At 39.1% G+C, this 24,458-nt stretch overlaps 1 long non-coding RNA gene across 1 annotated transcript in view; it reads left to right on the top strand.

Annotated features, from left to right (window-relative positions):
* Positions 1 to 6,318: 6,318 nt before the first annotated feature.
* Positions 6,319 to 24,458, top strand: part of LOC135210566 (uncharacterized) — a 358,564-nt gene continuing 340,424 nt past the window's right edge. The window contains exon 1 of the long non-coding RNA XR_010313545.1: positions 6,319 to 6,374. This is a non-coding gene — a long non-coding RNA (uncharacterized LOC135210566). The remainder of the gene's footprint in view (positions 6,375 to 24,458) is intronic.

Below are 24,458 nucleotides of genomic sequence, written 5' to 3'. Positions count from 1 at the left end.
AATAAATAAATAAATGAATAAATAAATAAATAAATAAATAAATAGATAAATAAATAAATAATTTAATAAATAAATAAATAAATAAATAAATAAATAAATAAATAAATAAATAAATAAATAAATAAATAAATAATTAAATAAATAAACAAATAAATAAAAAGCAAGATGGATAGGAGGGGTCGTGTGGAATGTGGGAAAGGGGTGAGATAGAGAGAGGATGACTTTGCAAGGCCACCGGTATTGGGACATATATCTCTTTCGACATCCAATAAACAAGTCCGATGCCCTTTTACCTGGAGATATTTTGGTCCGGGATAATATGAGTGATGGGTCTTTGCCGATAAGGTTTCACTCTCATGTGAAAATACGGTGGCTCTCGTATTCATGGGCTTCGTGTGATCAGTCGCCTTCATTTTCACTGGATTATGTTCGTGAAAATGAACTTCTCACACGAATTTATGGATGTTTTGTTTCTGTTTTATTCGACCAAGAAAAACATCTAAGGGATTAGACGTGAAGAGAGAGAGAGAGAGAGAGAGAGAGAGAGAGAGAGAGAGAGAGCATCATCCATTCTGACTGTTATTTAACCAGTAAAAATTACATGCTTGCACACCATACTCTTGATCACGCAGGCATCAAAAGAATTAGTTATGTATTTAAAATGTGCTTTCATTACTACAGTGGGATTCATATACACTGGCAAACGCATAAATAAAAACATAAAATACACAAACCAAAGATTCTCTCTAAATCCCTCTGCTTCCTCATGTTGCCGGTAGCCCACTAAAACCAACATTTGATTCTCAAACTGGTCAAGGAGAGACGATATGTGTGGGGTACATAAAAGCCAGACAGTGATTTCCAACCTGTTGCTGGCGAGTACCTACCATTGTGTTCTCCGTGTAGTCTGGCAATTATCTTACAGCGGGCAAACTCGTTCTCTCGAAGCACGAGGTCTTTGCAAGCTTATCTCTGACGGAGCGATGAAGATGGCATAGTGTAAAACGTGTTGTCAGTTATAAATAAACATAGACTGATGCCAGTGTTCCATAATTGTTAATTCTGATCAAAATTTCCCGTTATTTTATTTTCTATTATAATGGAGTAATGTGCTGAAATTACATATTGTGTCTACGGTGCGGTAAATGTAACATTGATGACTTTTTAATGGCAATCATCTTGATTCAGTGTGAATAATGCTTGACGTTAAGGAAAAAAATCATCTAAAAAATCCTTTTTATGTAATATTTTTAAAGTATATACACATCAACTATTCAGAATTCTTATATTTCTGTTATTTTACAAAGTTTGTTACATATGGGGCAATACAAAAAATCCTTGGGATTAACTCGTCTTTCATTTGATGCACTTTTTGCCCGAGAGAAGAGGAGAGAGACCCGAGAGAGAGAGAGAGAGAGAGAGAGAGAGAGAGAGAGAGAGAGAGAGAATTTAAATCCATCTCTGATTTCTGTTCACCATTTATTTCGACGGAAAGTAAGGTATTCCTTGTGTTAGCCTATTTTTTATCTGATGTTCCACTCTATCAGACTCATTATACTAACTGGGATTATTCCTATGTTTATCAGCTTGGATTAAATGCTCTCCGGTTCTCGTAAACGTGATGGCAAATGCATATGTTGCTTATATATATATATATATATATATATATATATATATAATATATATATATATATATATACTGGAAGATTGATACATCTAGAACACCGCAGATTCAGGAGGAATAAAATTGCAAACAGCAATCGTAGCATTGTAAATCTATTGGCCAAATTTTCGAGACCACATGTCTCATCATCAGGGCTGTAAAATACAAAGAATAAAAAAAAAAAAAAAAAAGGGACTCAGTAAAAAAACTCACAAAGTCTAAAAACAAGAGACTTGAATTTAAAAACAAACAAAAACAAGCTAAAAAAAATTTAAAACATTGAAAACCTAATACTGCAAAAACTTTTAAAATTTTATATATAAAAAATTATGATGTTAAAATGTATTAGTACCTTATTCTATCTGAGCTAAGAACTGAGTGACATTCTCAGTTTTTCAGGAGGACGACGTCAACTTAGGCGATATATAAGATAGTGGAAGAGGTCTGGCTGTTTAGGGAAGGAACAAGCTGCTTGATAGTTAATGATTCCAGGATGGAGAGAGAGTGGTCATTGGGTGCTTGAGCGATAACATTAAAATCTTCATAAGAGAATGATGTCTTGCATTTCTTACAGTGGTCTCTTATATTAGAAAATTCTTTAGTTTTTAATTGACATCCAGTTCGGTGACTAACTCCAAGATGAGAATCAGCTCTGACTTTGAGTAATCTCTTAGTGGCTCCGATATATTTCCCAACTTTACATTTTGGGCAAGTGAAACAATAAACCACTAGAAACTGCATCAAGGCAGGAAGCCTATCCTTATGGCGAAATAATGACCCAATTGTCTTAGGATTTTTCGAACATAATCTGATATCTTTAGCTGGAAATGTACTGCGAATTGAGTCTTGCAGTGTTTGTTTGAATTTCTTCTAATGTACAAAAGGAATGGAGGCATACATGAGCAATTTAGGGACATTAGGTATCGACAGACGGAGTTGAAATATATTAATCAAGAAGCTGTTTACATACTTGTTGAATAAGAAGGAAGGATACGAAATAATTTTTAAAAATTGAAGTAAAAACAAAATTTCCTTGTGAACGTTGTGCCAGGTAGAGGATAACCTGTAGGCACGGTGCAACAGTGTGAAAATACTATTTAATTTCAAACTGATAAGCAATTGCTGTAAAAGTTCGCACCTTGACCTGTAAATATCTTTTTTTCTAAAAACACTGGTATTAAAACCTTGAGGAGTTCGAGTGATTAAAATATCTAAAACTGGAAGTTTATTGTCGTCTCCGTGCTCAATTGTGAACTGTATATTTGGGTGTAAGCCATTAATATATTCCAAGAAATTTTCTGCATCCGCCCTAGATCTAAAAAAAACAATTGTGTCATCTATATATCTTCTGTAAAAGAGAAGACGACATGTTGAGGAACATCCTTCGAGCATTTGTTCTTCGAGAGAGCACGTGAAGGCATTGGCCATAATTGGACCTAAAGGGGATCCCATAGAAACACCATCTACTTGTTTGTAAATTATCTTGTTAAATATAAAGTGAGTGTCCTGCACTGCAATTTCTAAAAGTTTCCTAAAAATGTTTTAGCTTGTTTGTGTTTGTTTTAAATTCAATTGTTTTTAGACTTTGAGTTTTTTTTGACTGAGTCCTTTTTTTGAATTGTTATTCTTTGTATTTTACAGCCCTGATGATGAGACATGTGGTCTCGAAAATTTGGCCAATAAATTTACAATGCTACGATGGCTGTTTGCAATTTTATTCCATATATAATATATATAATATATATATATATATATATATATATATATATTATATATATATATATATATATATATATATATATATAAGTATGAGGACGAAGCATTTACTCAAATAAATGGATATATATATATATATATATATATATATATATATATATAATATATATATATATATATATATATATAGGACCTGATTCCCAAAAAATTTATTTGAGAGAGAGAGAGAGAGAGAGAGAGAGAGAAAGAGAGAGAGAGAGAGAGAGAGAGAGAGAGAGAGAGAGAGAGAGAGAGAGAGAGAGAGAGAGAGGGGGGGACTGTAAGTACGGCTTTTATTCAGAAGTGAGCGGTTAAAGACTAAAAATCTATGAACATTATGGGATTACAATATCACATGCTAAAACGAAGCAGGTAAGTTTTGTTTCAATGAAATTCTAATAATTCTCCAAATTGATTAATGTTATTATTCAAACTTTCAAAACATTTTCAATGGTCGTTTTCGATTCTTAAATATCCCTTCAACATTTTCGTTATTGAGGATGTTAAAATAGTTACTTTTCTTACCATTGCTTCTACAACTGTGTCTAGAATTAATATCTTTATGTTTACTGAAAATGTTTCGGGTTTACGTTGAAGTTTTTATTTTACTGAAAATAACTTACACAGCTTACTTACATGCTGCAAAATCTGTATATTTTGGTAACCCTTGATTTATGGTAAAACAATAAAGACCTTCAATACTACTCTGCATATTTACTTAATTGGTATACGTAAAAGCCTGTAGTAACATATAGCCCTCTCTCTCTCTCTCTCTCTCTCTCTCTCTCTCTCTCTCTCTCTCTCTCTCTCTCTCTCTCTCTCTCTCAGCGTAAATTTTTTTTACAACAACAAGAGAAACAACTGAATTCCAAATCAGTGAGATCAACAGAGGCTCTGCAAAATCAATACTTACAAGATACACAAGGTTTTTGTTAAACCAATCAATAAGGAAAAATAGCCACTTGGTTAAAAGAAAACTGGAATGAGAATAAATATAAATCGCCACGTCTCCGTTGGGCTCAAGAATAACAGCGGTTATGTCATTCGAACTTCAACATTCAAAGAAAACTGAAAATCACATGAGACAATAAAATGGAAAAGTAAATCCACAATGGTATGTCTGTTTGATTTTGTTATTTAAAATACAAAGCAGAAAGCTTTCGATGACCTGCACAGTCCTTGACAAGGAGGACCGTGCAGGTCATCGAAAGCTTTCTGCTTTGTATTTTAAATAACAAAATTAAACAGACATACTATTGTGGATTTACTTTTCCAGCCTCAACATTATTATCACAGTAATTTGCAGCAATTGCTTCTATTTCTATTACCATTCTTGTGTTAATACATTTTTGTAAACTTTGTTCTTTTATTCTGAACGTAGTGGTTACTTGGCCGGAAGCCTCTTTTACACTTTTGTTCTTGAAGATTCAAGTATTATCTTCACTTTTTTCCGGTAGCAGTGAAACAAATAAGATAACATAAATGTATTTCAAGCTTTTAGATTGTTTGTTTGTTTGTTTGTATGGTGTTTTTCCGTTGCATGGAACCAGTGGTTATTCAGCAACGGGACCAACAGCTTTACGTGACTTCCGAACCACGTCGAGAGTGAACTTCTATCACCAGAAATACACATCTCTGACCCCTCAGTGTTCAAGCTTTTAGAGCCAGTATCTGTGTATAAAAAGTGCAAGTTAAAAAAAAAAACACTGTATGTGCTATGTACACTAGCAATGTTCTGTTATTCTGATTAAATTCAGGAGGTACGTTGATAAATTTCAAAATCAGTAAGATATAGTGCTTCCTGCCTGATATGTATGAATTTCAAGACAAGATGTAATATTTCAACAAAAGCTCATCATGGTCAGCATCAAAAAACAATAGCGAGTCGACCTTCCAAATTAAATTTTTTCGGCAAACGCATGCCACATTCAACTTAGTTTTTATTTTACAAAATAACCTTTGGCTTACGAAGACTACCATCCCTTAAAGAAGTTTGCTCGTTATGTATGTTGTATATATAATTGCTAAATATCGTTAATATTTATATCCGGTGGATTTGCCATTTCACGGCATGGACGACGACGAGGCAGAAAATCAGAACTTTGCTCTTTCAAGTCATTATGGATTAATGTTTATCGAGCGGGAAACCAAGTTCATTACCCTGCATTACGCCTGTGTATTATTTAGTTGTTATTTCATACTGCGAACGTACTCAGTGAACCCCGCGGTGAAAACTTTATGTTTGGCAAACTAAACAAGTTATCCATTAGGTACACGTCAGTCACAGTTTACCCTGTCGCTCTAGAGTCCATGGTAAACTAGCTGGTGTTACCTGTTTACAGCGGGTTGAATTTCAAATTTACATACCACTCGCGGCTTTGCGAGTAGGTTGCGCCAGTGCATATATCAACAATTCGTTACCTGGGACTGGTGAATCTTTTTGCTTGCTGGTTTGTATCTAAGACTTTGAAAGTATTTTTTGGTTAGTTTTTTGGTGATGACAGTATCTGTTCGTAATTTTATTATGACCATATTTTCTGATGAAGTATGTAATTGTTCGTAATTTTATGAAGAGCATGTTCTATGATAACATACTATTTTCAGGTGTTTTGTTTTCTCAATTTAAATAGTTCGCGTGCCGGGACATGCGTAATAATTGCTGGAACTCGAAGTATGTTAATTTGTACGCATGGCTCGGAAATCACCTGGGTAATTGCTGATATGTCTAAATGTCATTCAGTTTTCACGTTATTGCCTTCTCAAATACTCCTTCTGGAACAGTTATGCAATTACATGGTCATATATTGTGAAACTCTTGCAAGGCGCTAAAAGTAAACAGAACGGAATTTGTTACATTTTAACTTATTTTATTTCAGGCGTTCGGCTTCGCTTTGAAATGGGTCAAGGATATTCTCGACTGACCAGTTGATACGGCCATAGAAAGTCTGAGGCTGAAGTAAGTACCAATTTTTTTTTTTCTAGTTTTAGCAACCCATTGACTTTAATTTTTATGTAAATTATAAATTACCACAATAATGCAAATAGTAAGTACTCGAGTATGTTTAATTGAGGAAATATTGAATATTAAAGTTTGTGTAAGTGAAAGTTAAGGTTCATGAATGGTTTAGGTTTTGCTTTTAGATTTTTTAAATTGGATTCCAATTTTGGCTTTATTAAATGTAGAGGAAAAAATTATTTTAAAATTAATTTAGTTTAAAAACTTTACTTTTTATTAAATCATTTGGCTTAACCATCATCTCTCAAGGTAGTATTGAACTAAGTAATTTGGGTGAACTTTTACGATTTGACCACAATTTAGACAAATTTGCAGGTATTATTTTACTTATGGACATTAATTGCTTTCAACATAAAATATAGGTTTTTCTTTGTATTATGATGTGATTTGAATGATTTTGAGGATTATTTCCATCGCAAATGAATACTTATCCTTCCACCACCCCTCCCCCTATAGATAATCTGCGGGAACCTCCTTGGGAAGCGGGGTTTTGGGTGGGGGAGACAAAGTAGGTAAAAACAGGGCAAAATGGAGGAAAAAAACCTAAATATAAAACATATAAAAATGGACCTATCCCTGGAGCACTTACAGATTCGCGGGCCCACTCGACCGCCGACCGAAATCGGCGGAAGAACACCAAAACCAATATGCCGGCGATACCAAAACAACAACAAAGTAGGGAGCGACTACATATCCGCGACGATCGATTTGTGTGTGCTGTCAGTAAGGCCGTGGCGGAACGGCGTTTTGCGCCTTATCCGCATATTTAAAGATTCTTGGCAAGCCCGACATGTTCTGGCAAGAGGTAATGTTGCGCTGCGCGCGCTAGCCACAGGGGTTACAGTAAGGCTACTTACCGTGGCGGATGGATTTGGGTGTCGCATCATTTACGCCGACGTCCTTTCGTCCCTACAGAGCGATCACATCCAAAGGCGTTTCTGTTGTAGTCGATCCGACAAATAGCTCCACAACACTCGCAGTTTTTTTGCTTTAGAATTAAATTATGTCTTTGAGCATATTCAATCACAACTTCTTTACCACCACTAGACAAATAATGATAAAATTCACCGTAACCCACATTGCACTGCAAACAATCGGTAGGAAATCGAAGGTCTGTCAAAATTAATGCCAGAAGGGCCAGCCACTACCTCTGCCATACCTACAGGAAGACAAAATGCCGGTTTTTGCTTCATTATTCGAGTATTCAGTCAAACAAGGTTACCACTGGACACTGGACAGGTAACTTTATTACTCCGCTGCAATGCTAGTGAAACTTAGTTTTCGACTAAAGTCGTTCGTAATTGATTATGAAACCCATGACGTCATAACGATGTCACACCTCTCAGCCAATAATGAGTAACTGGAACTGCTTTTGTTTGCGTAAGAAAGTAAGTTAGAGGGCTCATTTAAAGTAAACATTACTGTAGAGGAAACCCCTCTCCCGACTTAGGAAAAATTCGAGGTAAAAACTTAATTTTTTTTTTCTCTGTAAGTATGCATTAGCGACAATAATGTATTGAGAAGAAGTGTTTTGTTATCACTTCCTTAACATAGTGAACTAAGTTAAAATACGCTACATTATCAATGTCCATAAATAAAATAATACCAATTTGCAGTTAATTTGTGGTAATTGTTGTTTGATTTCCGTATTAAACATATTAAGGAGACGTAAAAAACTCCATTATATAGGTGTGGTATCAAAGAAGAAGTAATTTTAATTTTAAGAAATAGTATTTTACATAGTTTTAAGTTATAAGAAGATGGGGCCACCTTTGTCGGGGTGGCGGCGCTGCTCTGGCAAAGGTGACCCAAGGTAGACTTTGTCTACCATGTACAGGACCGCTGAAAAACCGAACTACATAATAGGATTCGTAAGGAGATTTTTGAGGTAGTGTGTGTGTGTGTGTGTGTTGGGGGGGGGGGGGGGAGACTTAAGGCTGGGTGTGGATATATGTGGTAGTGGGAGCTTAAGTGTATGTGTGAGGGAGGGACGTAAAGCGAATTTTGTGGGGACATGAAGTGAAGTCTGTACGTGGAATAGACTTCTCAAAAGTCTTGCGTCAGGGGCGCGAATGCGTGTGTGTGTGTGTGAAGGAGAATAGTTAGTCTCGTAGGTGTGGTATACTCTATTCTAAGCCTTGTCATCGTGTCAGACTACAGAAATTTTGCGTGTGTGGGTGGCAGGGAAGACTGGACGCCGTCATTAGGGAGCTTAAAATTATGGGATGTTTTGTGGGGGAAAGTTACGAGTAAGCAAAGGCTCGTTTAAGGCAGAATTTACGTGGGTTGGGAGATGGTTCAGACTCCCGGTAATTCTTTATTTTGAGACGAAATTATTCTTGTGGGGGCGAGTTTGAAGTATTATTGTAGATTTTTAGCTGGTGTTTCTTGGAAGAGGTTAGGATATAGCATTTGAACTCTGATTGCACTGTAAGACAGTTGCTGTGGGTCCTTTTTCCTCCACATTATGGTTTCATAAACTAGGTTTGAAGTTTAGAATGCTGTGGTCTTGTTGAATTGAAGGTTGCTATAGAAGTGAGCATACTGTAGTCATGGTTATAGTGGATAGACCACTTGTTTTTTGGGTTCAAGTTGACAGCGGGTCTCGGATGGAAAGCTTTTGGTCATTCAATGCACAGAATGGGTTTGGATGAGTATAGTGTTTGTGAGACTGAAAATAAAATTGATCTTCGTCACGGGGTATGGAAAGTAAAATTGTGCAGGAAGTAGGCAGTGAGGTTCACTTTTCTGTAAGGGAGGACTAATTTGGTTACAAAATAAAATAGTGGTCTTTAGTCTGTAAGGGAGGACTAATTTGGTTACAAAATAAAATAATGGTTTTTAATTCGTGCTTGGAGGTTTGTCTCGAGATAGGGAATAAGTTGAAGATGACTGGTTTTCTTAAATCAGTACAGAGATTTTGGCTGAAGTCTGGGTTAAGGCCGTGGCCTCAGAATTAACAAGGACTGTAAGGACCATGTTGCTTTTGATCAAGTATACAGCTTTTAGCAAAAACGTTCTGTCAATCAACCTTACTTAGGTAGAGTGTGCGTGGTTTGAATGCTTCGGTCCACGAAACCGCCTCGTGATTTATCACGCACAACTGGCTTTGTCAAATTTTTTCATCTGCTTAACATGGTTTTGGTTTATGTGGATAATCTCGCATGCCAGTTATTTTGAGATGTTGATTGTTAGTGTTGCCAAGGTAGAGACACTGGTGTTTAGGTGTTTTTGACAATAGGCGAGAGGATGTTCCATTTTCTGCTCAATGTTAGCTGTTGTCTCTTGCTCAATGTTAGTTTTTGTTAACGATTAGTATCTTTTCATACAAGTAGTAAATTCATACTTCTCAAAATTTCATCCAGGGAGTATTTTTTATTGAAGGTTTACTTATTTGCATTATAATTTATACAAAATTTTTTTAATTTGACCTTTTAAGTATAAAGTCCAGTAGCTTGAATGAAGTTTTTCTAAAAGCTCTAAGGTTATCCTAAATCTGTTATTTAAATCGAGCATACTCCCACTAATTATTAGAAAGCATATTAGTTTTCATAGCATTATGCATTACAAGTAATCTGGCTATGCCAGTGATGGTTGAAATTAAATTTAAAACTTGGTTCCTGATGCTTGTGATTACTTCCAGCAGAAATCAAAAGGAAATTGCGCTGTGAACCTAATACTGCAAGGAACGTGTTCTTTGATTGTGTGGGAGATAATTTTAATTCATGTGAACTTCAAGAACACCATAATTTTAATTGGCCTGTGCGGGTGTCAGTTAGAATTTCTTCAAAAAGTGCTACGGAACTTCACTGCAGTGTATAAATCGAAATTTTGGTACTTTAGTTTAAAATGAACTAGATAATTTTAACACATTTGATTTCCTCATATCCCGAGGTTTGTCTTCAGATAGTTATTCAATAAAAGGCAAATGCTTGTGCTTTTAAAGTTTTTAACATTTAAGTAAGATTTGTAGAAATATTGATATATCATGACTTACGTAGTGGGACAAGCCAGGAGGCCCTCAAATAAGACAAATTTAAAGGGATGAAGGCCCAATATGAAAGATCATAATGACATATATCATTGGTGCCCAGTAATCAATGTATTGCATCCATTTATAATAATCATCCATTACTCATGTGCACTAGGAAAGTGTAACTTTGGTAACTGAACTAGACAGAATTTTTCCTAGCTTGTTGGTAACCTTGAAAGTGTATGTTCATACCTTGGTATGCAAGGTTTTTAGAAGATTCAGTACCTATATTGTGGAAGGTATCAGTAATAAGTATTTGAGCACAATTACATGTTATTAGTTGTGATAAATGCTAGTCTTGAAGTCCCCAAAGCGCCTCAGTGGCGTGATCGGTATGGTCGTGGCCTCTCACCTCGGTGGGCGGGAGTTCGATTCTCGGGCATTCCTCTGAGGAGTCGGAGATGTGTATTTCTGGTGATAGAAGTTCACTCTCGACGTGGTTCGGAAGTCACATAAAGCCGTTGGTCCCGTTGCTGAATAACCACTGGTTCCATGCAACGTAAAAACACCATACAGGCAAGCAACACTGCAGAAGTGTACAAATCCTTTAGATATAATTTCTTTGAATAATGGTTTTATTGAATTGAAGATTGCTGTGGAGGTAAGCGTATTGTCTTTTGGGTTCAAGTTGATAGTGGGTCTCGGATGTAAAGCTTTTGGACATTCAATGCACAAAATGGGTTTGAATGAGTATAGTGTTTGTGAGACTGAAAATAAAATTGATCTTCGTCACGGGGTATGGAAAGTAAAATTGTGCAGGAAGTAGGCGGTGAGGTTCACTTTTCTGGTGTCTGTAAGGGAGGACTAATTTGGTTACAAAATAAATGGTTTTTAATTCATGCAGTGAGGTTTGTCTCGGGATATGGAATAAGTCGAAGATGACTTTTTCTTAATCAGTACAGAGCTTTTGGCTGAAGTCTGGGTTAAGGCCGTGGTCTCAGAATTAACAAGGACTGTAAGGACCTTGTTGTTTTTGATCAAGTATACAGCTTTTAGCAAAAACGTTCTGTCAATCAACACTACTTAGGTAGAGTGTATGTGGTTTGAATGTTCCAGTCTACGAAACCGCCTCGTGATATATCACGCACAACTGGCTTTGTCAAATTTTTTCATCTGCTTAATATGGTCTTGGTTTATGTGGATAATCTCGTGCCAGTTATTTTGAGATGATGATTGTTAGTGTTGCCAAGGTAGAGACACTGGTGTTTAGGTGTTTTTGACAATAGGCGAGAGGATGTTCCATTTTCTGCTCAGTGTTAGCTGTTGTCTCTTGCTCAATGTTAGTTTTTATTAACGATTAGTATCTTTTCATACAAGTAGTAAATTCATGCTTCTCAAAATTTTATCTAGGGAGTATTTTTTATTGAAGGTTTACTTAAATGCATTATAATTTATACAGAATTTTGTTAATTTGACCTTTTAAGTATAAAGTCCAGTAGCTTGAATGAAGTTTTTCTAAAAGTTCTAAGGTTATCCTAAATCTGTTATTTAAATCGAGCATACTCCCACTAATTATTAGAAAGCATATTAGTTTTCATAGCATTATGCATTACAAGTAATCCGGCTATGCCAGCGATGGTTGAAATTAAATTTAAAACTTGGTTCCTGATGCTTGTGATTACTTCCAGCAGAAATCAAAAGGAAATTGCGCTGTGAACCTGATACAGCAAGCAACGTATTCTTTGGGTTGTGTGGGAGGTAATTTTGATTCATGTTTACTTCAAGAACACCATACTTTAAGTGGCCTGTGCGGGTGTCGAAGTCAGAAATTCTTCAAAAAGTGCTACGGAACTTCACTGCAGTGTATAAATCGAAATTTTGGTACTTTAGTTTAAAATGAACTAAATCATTTTAACACATTTGATTTCCTCATATCCCGAAGTTTGTCTTCAGATACTTATTCAATAAAAGGCAAATGCTTGTGCTTTTAAAGTTTTTAACATCTAGGTAAGATGTGTAGAAATATTGATATATCATCACTTACGTAGTGGGACAAGCCAGAAGGCCCTCAAATAAGACAAATTTAAAGGGGTGAAGACCCAATATGAAAGAGCATAATGACATATATCATTGGTGCCCTCTAATCAATGTATTGCATCCACTTATAATTATCATCCATTACTCATGTGCACGATGAAAGTGTAACTTTGGTAACTGAACTAGACAAAATTTTTCCTAGCTTGGTGACTTTGAATGTGCATGTTCATACCTTGGTACGCAAGGTTTTTAGATGATTCAGTACCTTTATAGTGGAAGGCATCAGTAATAAGTATTTGAGCACAATTTCATAGTATTAGTTTACATAAATGCTAGTCTTGAAGCTACCAGCACTGCAGAAGTGTACAAATCCTTTCGACATAATTTCTTTGAATAATAGTGGCTTCAACATGGTGATATGTGCAGAGAACAGCTTTGCTATTAACTACATGAAAGAATTCCTGTACTGGTATGGAGAAGGTAATATAAGGTGGCAGTGGAGAAACGGGAGAAAAACAGATTATGCAATAAAAATGGTTCGACGGATAGATGCAGTTTTATAGGACAAGTAAGAAATTTTGAATGGTTTAGATTCATTAAGGCTAAATATCTATATTTTTATCACTTTAAGCATATAAGATTTCTTGGGAAAGTTAAATGGTCTTTCCTCAATATATTGGTAAGAGCATATCCCTGTAACAAGTATCAAGAGGCTTAATATGATCATTAGAGGGAAATTTGATACTAGACTCAAGATTTACTTGGCTAGATCACAATGCTTTTAGCTTATACCCGAGTATACTTAGGCTTATATTTCCCTCGTCTAAAACCACTCGAGTTACTAAAGTGAATGGAACGATGAGGTTGGTGGGGGTAAAAATATATCTTAAAAAACTACCTAAAAAGAGATGAGATGGAGTTTGTCCTCGGGAAAATGGGCAGAGACTATAAAGGCATTCTGAATCAATTTTCCTTCGTACTATGGGGAAATAGACTTTAGGCTTTCAATTTCTGGTAAACGGCCCAACAAATAGTCTGTTATGATAGAGGTTATGGTCTTGTATGAGGGGAATTCTTTGAAAATTCTCTCTCTCTCTCTCTCTCTCTCTCTCTCTCTCTCTCTCTCTCTCTCTGTTTTCGCATATCTATCCCTATCCCTGCCACCGCTTTTCAGTGCATTATTGGTAAAGGAATGAAATAATTTAGGGAAAATCTTTAAAGGTGAATTTTCCACCATGTTAATGTTAACACAACCGTGCACCATCACACACAATTCTCACTTATCTGGATAAAGTATTCGGTTTACTTCGAGGAAAATGTTTGAAAGTGAAACTGGTATTCAGTGATATTTTCATTCAAGATAGAACGAAAGTGAGAATAATCTTGGAGATGACCTGTGATGCAATAAAGTCGATTAAGACGCAGTTGTTGAGATTGCTAGAGAAGGGGTTTGTGAGGTGTAACTATATGGATGAGGGAAAAGAGGAAAGGTTTGGAAAGAATGGTTGACAGGAACAATGCTTTCATTACATAAAGGTTTCTGAGGCTACTAGAAGAATTGGCCTAGTAAGGAAAGCGTATGGTTGGATCATCAGAGGCAAAAAAATAAATTATTTATGTACTCTTGAATTAGGTCTAATTTTTTTTTTTGGGGGGGGGGGGCTGGTACTACTTTCTTGAAAACTCAATGTTGTTCTCAAGTTAATCGAAAACCTAAGTATTACTAGCTCCTTCATTGGCATGGCAGTAAACCTAAAACTATCTCCAAAATCTGCTAAATATAATTTCGGAAAATCTCCCCTGTGAACGTGTTAGTTTCATGAAAAGAAATTCCCTATCTTTTTCCTGGTTTAACGTTTATGGAATTTTGTGTTTTCATAGGTGGTGGAGAAAGAAGCAATTCCTTATATCAATTTCCACAAGGAAAGGCTTCCAGTTGTTGTTTATTGCCTATAAAATGACCACTCGTTTTCTTTTACGGGATGATTTTCATGAGAAATAGACACGCTTTCCGCGGTGTTTATTCATACGGGTAGTTTTTGTTGTATCTAAAATAGGTAAAATATGCGTTTTGCGAATAAATTCATAGGTATGACAAAAAGGTGATACACAGTTTCATACTTGATTGTATGCATACGTTTCAATCGTAGTATCATCATTGAAGCTGAATACAAAAGAAGGACTTTGGTGAAAGTAATTTAAATATGATTAAATGTATAACTAAAACCTGCAACTCTTGATTGAGTCGGGAAAGCACACTTACAACGAAAAACTTGTCAAAGGGATAAGCAGGGGACCAGAAGTAGTTAGGCTGTTCAGTGATGGAATCAGTTGTTGTATAGTCAGCGATTCCAGTACCAGCTGGAAGTTTATCGAGCGGCTTGAGCTACGATTTCAAAAATTTCGTCGGAAATAGCTGGTTTGCATTTGTTTGCACGTGTCCTGTCATTTGAAAAAATTACAGCTGCCTTGTGGCTAACACTGCGATTGGAATCACCTTGCACTTTTAGCACCCGCTTAGTTGAACAAAATATATTTATATACACCCTAGCTTAAGATAAATATTTGTAACCAGCTGCTTAAGGTAGAAATTAAATTTTGGCACAGCAAGAATGGGATTACAGGGTGAAGCTGATTACATTTTTTAAGGGTTATGTCACATAAAAGTTTTGGTGAACAATTTTCAAGAGTTTTTTCTTAGTTATTCCACTTCATTGTGAAAATGAACTCAGTCAGAAGAAAGAGACTGGGTTCTGTGGTTATTTAGACTTCTGAAAACGTCTAGCACTTGTTTTCATGTTAACTAGAAAGGATAATGTGAGGGGACGAGATGACTGGCAAATTTTAAATATTGCCAGTACCAATCCTGTTTTGGAAAAGAACGAGAGCATATGAACGTAGCGTTTATTTGTATTAAACTTTCCTTTCAAAGCCTATTGGTTCCTGTTTGGTTCTTCTTCAAGCATATATTTTTTTATTTGCCATTTGGGGAAAAGCCCCTTTGATCAGAGTCCGCCAACGTCTCGTCCTGTTCACTAAGAACGGTGAACATCAAGGATTCAAATTAGTATTTCCAGACGCTGATTTGCGTCGAAATTTGGTACTTAAACTGAACGGAGTGTTCGTGTGAATCGGAGAAAATTGCTACCAGCTGATATCAAAGCAGCGAAGGTCATGTGGTATTTATTTCTGACCTAGTCACCCGATACCATCAAGAATGATAGCAATATTAGTGAAAGGCGAGACGGAAAAGTCCCGACATATATAGCTGGGACCAAGGTGACTTCAATCTGTATACTTATTGTGAGTGAGGATTGGTCAGGTATATCTGTTGGCTGTAAAAGTTGAGTATATCTTAGTTTTACCAGACCACTGAGCTGATTAACAGCTCTCCTAGGGCTGGCCCGAAGGATTAGATATTTTTACGTGGTTAGGAATCATTTGGTCACCTAGCAACGGGACCTACAGCTTATTGTGGGATCCGAATCACATTATATCGAGAAATTAATTTCTATCACCAGAAATAAATTCCTCTGATTCCGCGTTAGCTTAGCCGAAAATCGAAGTTCGGACCACCGGATTGGTAGCCGAGTGCGAAAACCACTCGTCCAACGAACTATTTCTTGGCTGCAGTTATTGCACGCAATAACAGGCAGAGAAAGTATGAGGATATCGTGCGTTGTTATAAAGAGGTAATAGAGCAATGCTTCATTATAGAAATCACTGTAACGGTGTTTTATTTCTTAGTTGTAAATTACATACTATCAAATTACACACTGGTATTTCCCCCGTAGGGGGTTAGTGCCATTAGTGCACCTCATGCGGTGCACTGTAGGCATTACTTAAGTTTCTTTGCAGCGTGCCTTCGGCCCCGAGCTGCAACCCCTTTCGTTCCTTTTGCTGTACCTCCTTTTATATTCTCTTTCTTCCATCTTGCTTTCCACCCTCTCCTAACAATTGCTTCATAGTGTAACTGCGAGGTTTTCCTCCCGTTTCACCTTTCAAACCTTTTGACAGTCAATTTCCATTTCAGCGCTGAATGCTTTTTGGCCTAAGTTCCATATTCAATTCAATTCACTGGTATTTCATGAAAATGATGTAATTACGAGTATACTACCTCTTCCTTGAAGGGAAGTGTTATGTCAAGTTTAATACTCCCACTTCCACCTGTCCTTCTTTCGGACTTTGACAGCTAAATTGGTTTTCTCGTGAAATTGAAATCCCCATTGTATGAAATATTCCGGCAATGTAGCTTAGGAAAGCAGGCAAATTGTAATCTCAGTTGTAATCACACTTCTTCCTCCCATCCGCGGCGTTTTATATGTCCTCAACGAGATCGATATTCTTGATTCGTTATTCAGCTCTCAGCCATTGTCACTAGCAAGCTATTTTTCTTTCTCTGTCAGACGGCCGCCTACGAAGGACAAATCCTTTGAGCGCCGAGGCAATTTGGGAATGTCTTTGTCAAGGAGAACAAAACAAATTGGGACGGCGATTTACCTTCCTAACAAAAACAAAGAGCGAAAATAAAAATAGGTCTTCCGTATGTGTAGTTTTGTCTTTTGTCTGGAGGACTGTTCTCAGACGATGATAACTAACTCTCCTTCCAGAAAAACGTCCAGGAATTTTTCTACGGTTAAATGTCTGTGACAGAATTTGGGTAGAAAAATGGAACATTCTGGAAGAACCTTTCTATACAGAGAAAATAGATAGAAATAACAAAAATAGATACATCCCCTGCATCAAGCATTTTTGAGAAATGTCTTCAACATTTTATTTGGTCAGCACATTTTCTATATATTTTAACTATGTATTTAGCAGTAAGTGGACGAAAAATTGGCTTTTCAGCTTAATTATTAATGTGTGCTAGTATAACAACAGTAAAACTTAATCATCTAATGGCAGCGTCAAATTAGTTCCAGAATTGAAAGCATAAGAACATTAAAACATTATTCACTCGGAAATAAGATGGAAATGGAAATGGAATACTTTAAATGTGACTATAACTACTGTACCTTATTCGTAAAAAGAAACTCTTTTCTTTATTGTTATAGAGGATTATTAAGTAAAAGTCATTCAGTGATGTCATTCTAGTGAATTGAGATTATTAAAATTTGCTACGATGCTATTGTGTGTTTGTGGGTTGTGTGTGTGTGTGTGGAGCTGGGGGGGGGGGGGGGGGGGGGGGTGGCGTTGTTGGATTTGTGCATGCTGCATTTTTTACATAAAGAGGAATTATTCATGACAAAGCTAAACGATATTCATACACTTCATTATCTCTATCTCTCTCTCTCTCTCTAATATTATTCCTCTGATGGAAAATGCCATATCCTTAAGATACACCCTGCCCTGTAGGAAGTATCATAGGAGCAACAAAATAAGAAAGAAAAAGGAAAAAAAATACCGTTGGTCTTGAGAAACTCTCAGCGGGACGGTTGTATGAGAGAGCGAGAGAGAGAGAGAGTGAATACTTCGGCCAAGGGCTTGGCCAAGCGATGTAAGGTATAGTTGGTACTTTTAATAGTTGTAAGCCACACGTTGAATCTCTTTAGATAGGAATATATTTAGGAGGTGGGTGGTTGAGGACAGCGTTGCGGGGTGAGGGCGGATTTGCTAAGTGGATTGCAAGTATATAGAACTACACCCGTGTTTCATATATAATATTATATATATAATATACTATATATATATATATATACATATATATAGTGTATTACACAATTAACACATATATATATAAATATATATATATTAACTTATATATATATTATATATATGAATTACATATAATATTATATACAATAACATATATTATATATCAACCGTATTTATAGTATTATTATTTATACTATATATATTTATATAATAATATATATAATATATACATAATATATTATATAATCTATACTATATCTTTACGTATTAAGCCGGCCTTGAGAGAGGCTATATATGTAAAACGGAAATAATTGAAGGAGGACAAGTTGAAATTAATTGAACTTACCGTAAAAACTGGTTTATAATGGACAATTGATCTAGAGGAATAGGTAGGTCAGCCAGAGACTCAGCTAAAACTTTACAGCTATTTATTTACAAAAGGCTCGTTCTGGCCTGGAGAAAAGGAAACAGGAATACAGCGGTCTGCACGTTTGCGGGACTTATAATCTCTCACAAATGGATAGCTGGCTAAAATGTAATTGGATGAAAGCTGGTCTCATAAAACTTGGGTAGTGCAACACTTGCGGGCAGAGAGACATGACTTCTTGTTTTGATTAATTAATTCTCTAACACTGGAGAGAAGGAACTTTAATGTTTCACTGAGGTATGCAATGACTTCATTGGTCTGGGACGATCACACAAGGGGAAGCATGCGGCCATGAGCAGTGAAACCAAAGGGAACAAAAGGATGAGTTCTTCTTTGGTTGGGAATTGAATTGGGAAAATGGGGATCAAATAGATAATATGATGGGAGAGACTGGCAATATGCTGTTCCACAAGACGTACCTGGATGTCGTGTTCAGTGTGACCTTTGTAGAAAAACGGGGCCGCTTGTCTTGGGCCTGGGTCGATCGGCGCGCCACTCACGCCCTGGATAGGCCTAACAGGAAGGCAGGTGGTTGGACATCCGTCCGAGGTTACGTCTCGCAGCCGACGGGGGGCAGAACCCAGGCGTTTTGCTTGGGTGTTGGAAGTCAGCTTAACCCCCCACGAGCAAGGCAAATCCTGGAAACAAACATACAGCCAGCAGAGGGGTCACAGGAAAGAGAGCTTAAGATATAGGTTCTAAGAAGTACCAATCTGCCTACATCCTTCTCCCTTTTGAGATACGTCCCTAAAGCTGACAAAAGACACTTTTCCCCAACTTGGCGGGAACCCCCTATCTCTGGCTGGCGGGGTTTTGGTTCCCGCGTTTCCTAAAAAAAATCAGCTGATATTTGGAGGAAATGGCTGCCATTTCCCAAATCAAATTAATTAATTAATTGCGGGGTAGACGAAACGATCTATAATGTAACAGCTCCCCCGCCCCTGTTAAGAAGGCATTCACTCCCTTTCGGGCGTGAAGGTCTTGGCTTAAATAAGTTGATCGTCTCGACTACCCAGTTCTCCTACTCTAACTGAAGTTTTTGAGCAGCGATACCGCTAACTACAGTGGCCTACCTAACTTATAGGTGGAGATGCTAAGAGTACTAACTTAATGGAGTAATGTAGTCTAGCCTAAGTAATAACTACGGGTTGTCTTGTGACGACAGTCTACTCTACCCCTAGATAAGAGTTACTTTGAAAATTCTACTTGCTACTAACCTAATGCCCTGGTACTAAATCATTTAGCCTAACCTACTCATTATAGTTAATGAAGACGCAATCATTCCAGAGTGTGGTACGCACAGCAGTAGTTCAGCGACAGAATTGTTAAAATACATGATGAGAGGTAATGATGCGTGGGGATGATGAGTGGTAGTTGACCAGGAGGGAAATGCAATGAGGTAACTATATTTAAGTGAGGGTTAGTATTACGATGGCTAGGGGTTAGAGGGTTAGTTCTACTGGCAGAGATCAGGCTGGCTACCTTCTCTGGGTAGGTGCCAGGATCACTCTGCAATTGAATGCGGTGACCACTGTACCTCGGGCACAGGTGTCAAGGAGAGCATGTGGCTCTTTGGTTAGTGTGTTAATGATTTGCTACGTCCCTTCTTCTTCTTCTTCTTATTCCTCCAGGACCTGGCTATACCAGTCCTAGGAGTAGACGGAGGCACCGACTCTGGGGGCAAAGGCCAGAAACGCCGGCAGGAGCAGAGGCAGTGGTAGCCTGAGGGATTTCAGGAGAAGAACAACCTACTTCGTATCTGCAGCAACCGTCGTAGAGGTGGAAACCTATACTGCAGGGGAGGCCCCCACTCCGGCTGCTGCGGACAGCCGTCCGTAAGGGGAAAACTCCAGGCTGACTCCTGGTCGGCAGTTCCTGGTTTTCCAGAGGATGGTATGAAGGTTAGGTCTGCCGGATGGTTCATCCTCGGGCGTCAGTGGTGAGGGTGAAGAAGACTCATGGACTTTGGATTGGCCATGGGCTGCGGTAAGCTCCATGGGCCTGCTAGGAGGATCCTGGGTTACTAGGTTTAGGCGACGGCACTAGCTCGGCGGGCCACCTACCACCCCTGGCGCAGAGGTCAAGTTCGGTGGTGGCTCTACGTCCAGGCTGGACGGAGCTTGGCACTGCTCAGTGCTGCCAAGTGGCACTGGCAGAGTGTGGAGGTCGACTGGACCTGTGGCGGGTACCGGAGGTGCAATACCTCTCAGTGTGCCCTTGGAAATGGGAGACAGAGGTTCCTGTCTCTTGTGGAAGGCTAAGCCTTGTGGAAAATGGACAGTGTCCGCTGCTGGTAGTCGGCTAGGGCACCTAGGCCAATTAGTAGAGTGCCCTATTACGTTGCAGGTTTTGCAACGGAACTGTGAATGATCAATCTCCCTCCTTGGTAACGGGGGAGACTGTTGGTGGACGTACTTCCTAGAGGAAGTAGGATTTCGATGACGCCTTGCTTTGGAGTGATTTTTTGTGGGGCTAGGACCCCTAGGCTTCTTGAACGGTGAGGGAGACTTCATGTCTTGCCCTAGGAGGAGGTCGTAACCTCCTGGAATGTAGCTTGCAACTGCAAGAGTACATACTTTGAGAAATTAGGTCTTGTGACCCTCAATTGTACGGTCGGAAGGATCAGCTTGATATGGTTGATACCTTCAATGGTGATTAAGTGACGTCTATCAACTTTGTTAGCCCCTCGGGGGATTCGATCTTCCCATATCAGGGAGATTGAGCGCCAGAGTCGTTGTAGGCTCTGACGTGGCTTGGCTGATAATGGCTTTGGAGGGGTGCGACTGTTATAGGGCCCTTAGCTGGGGGTCCTAGTGAGGAAGGATTTGTAACTGCCATTGCGATGGCAGGAATATTAAAATTTGCGCACCCTCCATAGTTGGCAGACATGTGACCCTTGCGGCCACAGTCTCGGCAGAACTTGTTGCAGAACCTCTTCCGTGGCACTGGACGGTAAGGCCGAGATGGCCCCACAGGTTGCGAATCTGTGGAGTCACCAAGACTGGCAGTGCGCTCTGGCACAGGTGAAGAGTCCTCTGTCGAATCACCCTCGGAAACAAGTCCGGGGTTAACTGGTGGGCTTACCTCTTCCAAAGTGGAGGAGGTAGGCGGTAAAATGGTAAGAGGCTGAGAGGATGCGGCAGGAACTTTGGGCTCTGACACTGGGTCAGGGCCAGGTTCACAAATAGAAAGGATGTCGGGGACATCGTAGGCACTAGCCTCTGAACCTAAAATTGAGGTTTGATTATGAGGCATGCTGCAGGGATCCGGTGCATCTGGTAGTGGGAGCTGCGTCCAGGGGAGATACGGCCCAATATCACCTGATAAACATCATGAAATGGGTCAACTACGCCCAGGCGGCACAATGTGGTTTCCCTGGTCTCCTGGTCCAGAAAGGGCATTTCCACATTCAGAAGGACCGAAGGAACAGAATAGAGGTTACCATCAATCCCTTCAAACTGAATTTCTTCGTTCGTCTGGGTTTTGGCACCCCTAGGCAATGCCTTTCTTGAAATAAGGGAGACCTGGGCTTCGGTGTCGGCCATGACTTGTACCCACTGATAGGCCGCAGGAGACTGTTCATCAGGGAGGGGAAGGGGTTACATGGTAGCCTTGGATTGGAAAAGTTCACCCTGGAAGCTCTCATCCCAAGGTAGGGATCGACTTGGGCACTGGTCGGAATCCACAGCATGCCCACGCACACAACAAGTGGTGCAGAACCTCCGCAACCACCTCTTACCGGGAGTCCAGCTCCTGGTCTGTGGCTTAGAAACTAGCAGAGAGATTGCATCATTTATGAGAGCTAGCTCATGCTTTCTCTCTTCTTCACGTGCCTTCCTTTCGGCTTCTCTTTCTTCCTTTTCTTGCAGGCACGCAGCAGCCTGCTGCGCCTTTATCCACTGGTCAAGTGCTGGTCCAGTGTAACCGGCCTCCTTGCCCAGAGGTTATGAGGGCTCCGAGCTTCTCTAGCTCTCTGGGCAAAGAAGTCGCGGGAAGCAGGGGAAGACATTTCCCTTAGGCTGCAGTAGAGGGCTCGGAGGAAAATGAAAATAATGGCCAGGAAAGGGTACTGAATGGAATGGGAGTGCCTACTGTGGAAAGAAAGCACTCACTTGGAAATGGTTCTGCGATAATGGTAATGAAAAGTCTGAAAAGACTGGGTGCTCGGTGGCACTTTGTGAATGGCACCTTCTGATGAGGTGAAAAAATCGAATGAAGTTTGCGGCGTACGTCACACTTACGGGCGTTCCCAACTTGGGAGACGTTGGAATGGGCTACCTGTTAGGTCCAATACAGGTGCGGCACTTTCGGAGGCGTTCCTTGGTTGAGTGATCCAAAATGGTGGATACTCTAATGAATGGGCATTCCGTAGGACGGACACACAGGTATAGGGCTACCTGTACGTCTGTACAGGTGCGATGGCACTTCAGGAGGCGTTCCTTTTGGACAGCACTAGTAGTGCTGGTATTGCGGCACTTCGGGAGGCATTCCCTTGATTGGTCCGAAGGATCACTGATCCTCGTACACGGACATTAATGAATTGGGCGTTCCGTAAGGACGGACACGCAGGTTTGTCAGCACTTAGGGCTGGTATTTCGGCACTTCAGGAGGCGTTCCCTTTGTGAGTGTTCCGAAGGATCACTGACCCCTTGTACACGGACACACTAATCAATTGGGCGTTCCATAAGGACGGACATGCAGGTTTAATGGCTACCTGTACGGCCTGTACAGGTGCAATGGCACTTATGAGGAGGCGTTCCTTGGAGGCCATGGTTATCGTGCTGGTGTGTCCCGGACACTACATGCAGTATACTTAAATATACTGAAGTGAAATGGTACTCTGTTCGTGGCAGAGGGTAATAGTGGAGGAGAGAAAGTAAAACGTGGGAGTACTTCAGCAGCCAATCGATGGACAGTGTCAAGAATTAGTGGCACTGTGAAATGGTAAGACTCTGACGCTGCACTGGTGGTGGCCAGTCCTAAACTGGTAAACGACTTCCCTGTCTGGAAGTAATGAATTTGCGTGGCACACTGTGCGGGTTGTGCTTGCGGTATACGCAAGTCTTTTGTGATAAAAGAAAATGAAAAGACCACTCGGGCAACGACAGGTAATGATAATTGAAAATGCTCAGTCCCTCGCTGAAGTGCTCGATAAATGAATAAATGCTTGCAAAACTGCAATGGACACAGGCGCGTACGTATCACGCTCAGTGTAAATGAAAGACACAAAGGAGAAACTTAAATAATGTTAATTCTGCATGCTATAATTAATGGTAAGGTGTAGTACTCTTGGCTTCGTGAATACTGGGTTCTGGTTCTCTCTCTCTCTCTCTCTCTCTCTCTCTCTCTCTCTCTCTCTCTCTCTCTCTCTCTCTCTCGGAGAGGGTGAAAAATGATATATGAATGAACTCTCTTATATTGAGTTGAACTACTAATGTTAGTTTAATATGACGCAACTTGGGTTAAATGATTTACTTACGGTAACGTGAAATGAAAGAATTGCTTTTGATAACGTTTTATGAAAATGATAACGCGCTCACGGTGAACGATTTTTACGTTAATAGTAGCGGCTTGCGCTTATGAAATTATTTGCGTTTCAATATGAATTTCACAAAGACGCGTGTTACGTTAACAATTCTTGTAATTTATTCTACTTTTAAGATTTACGTTAACTTTATGTAAGGTTACTAGGTCCCTGTGACAAGCGAAATGACGGTAAGAATTTTAAAATGAAATGTTAGCAAACATTTGTAAATGGAAAAAAGGTTACGTTCAGTACGAAGTGAAATGAAACTTTCGCTCTGCGAGCGAGTGAGCGATGCGAGGTGAAACACGTGAGGCGAGTTGGGTAGCGCGGTGCGCTATCAGCTTGTCGTTCAAACAGTGATCCTCTGTAAACGCGAAGGCAATTTACACACACAAAATTCTGATT

The sequence above is a fragment of the Macrobrachium nipponense genome, chromosome 39 (genome assembly GCF_015104395.2).
Source record: "Macrobrachium nipponense isolate FS-2020 chromosome 39, ASM1510439v2, whole genome shotgun sequence".
Taxonomy (NCBI): Eukaryota; Metazoa; Arthropoda; class Malacostraca; order Decapoda; family Palaemonidae; genus Macrobrachium; species Macrobrachium nipponense.
Note: the sequence above shows the minus strand (reverse complement) of the source record. Positions and strands in the feature narration are given on the sequence as shown.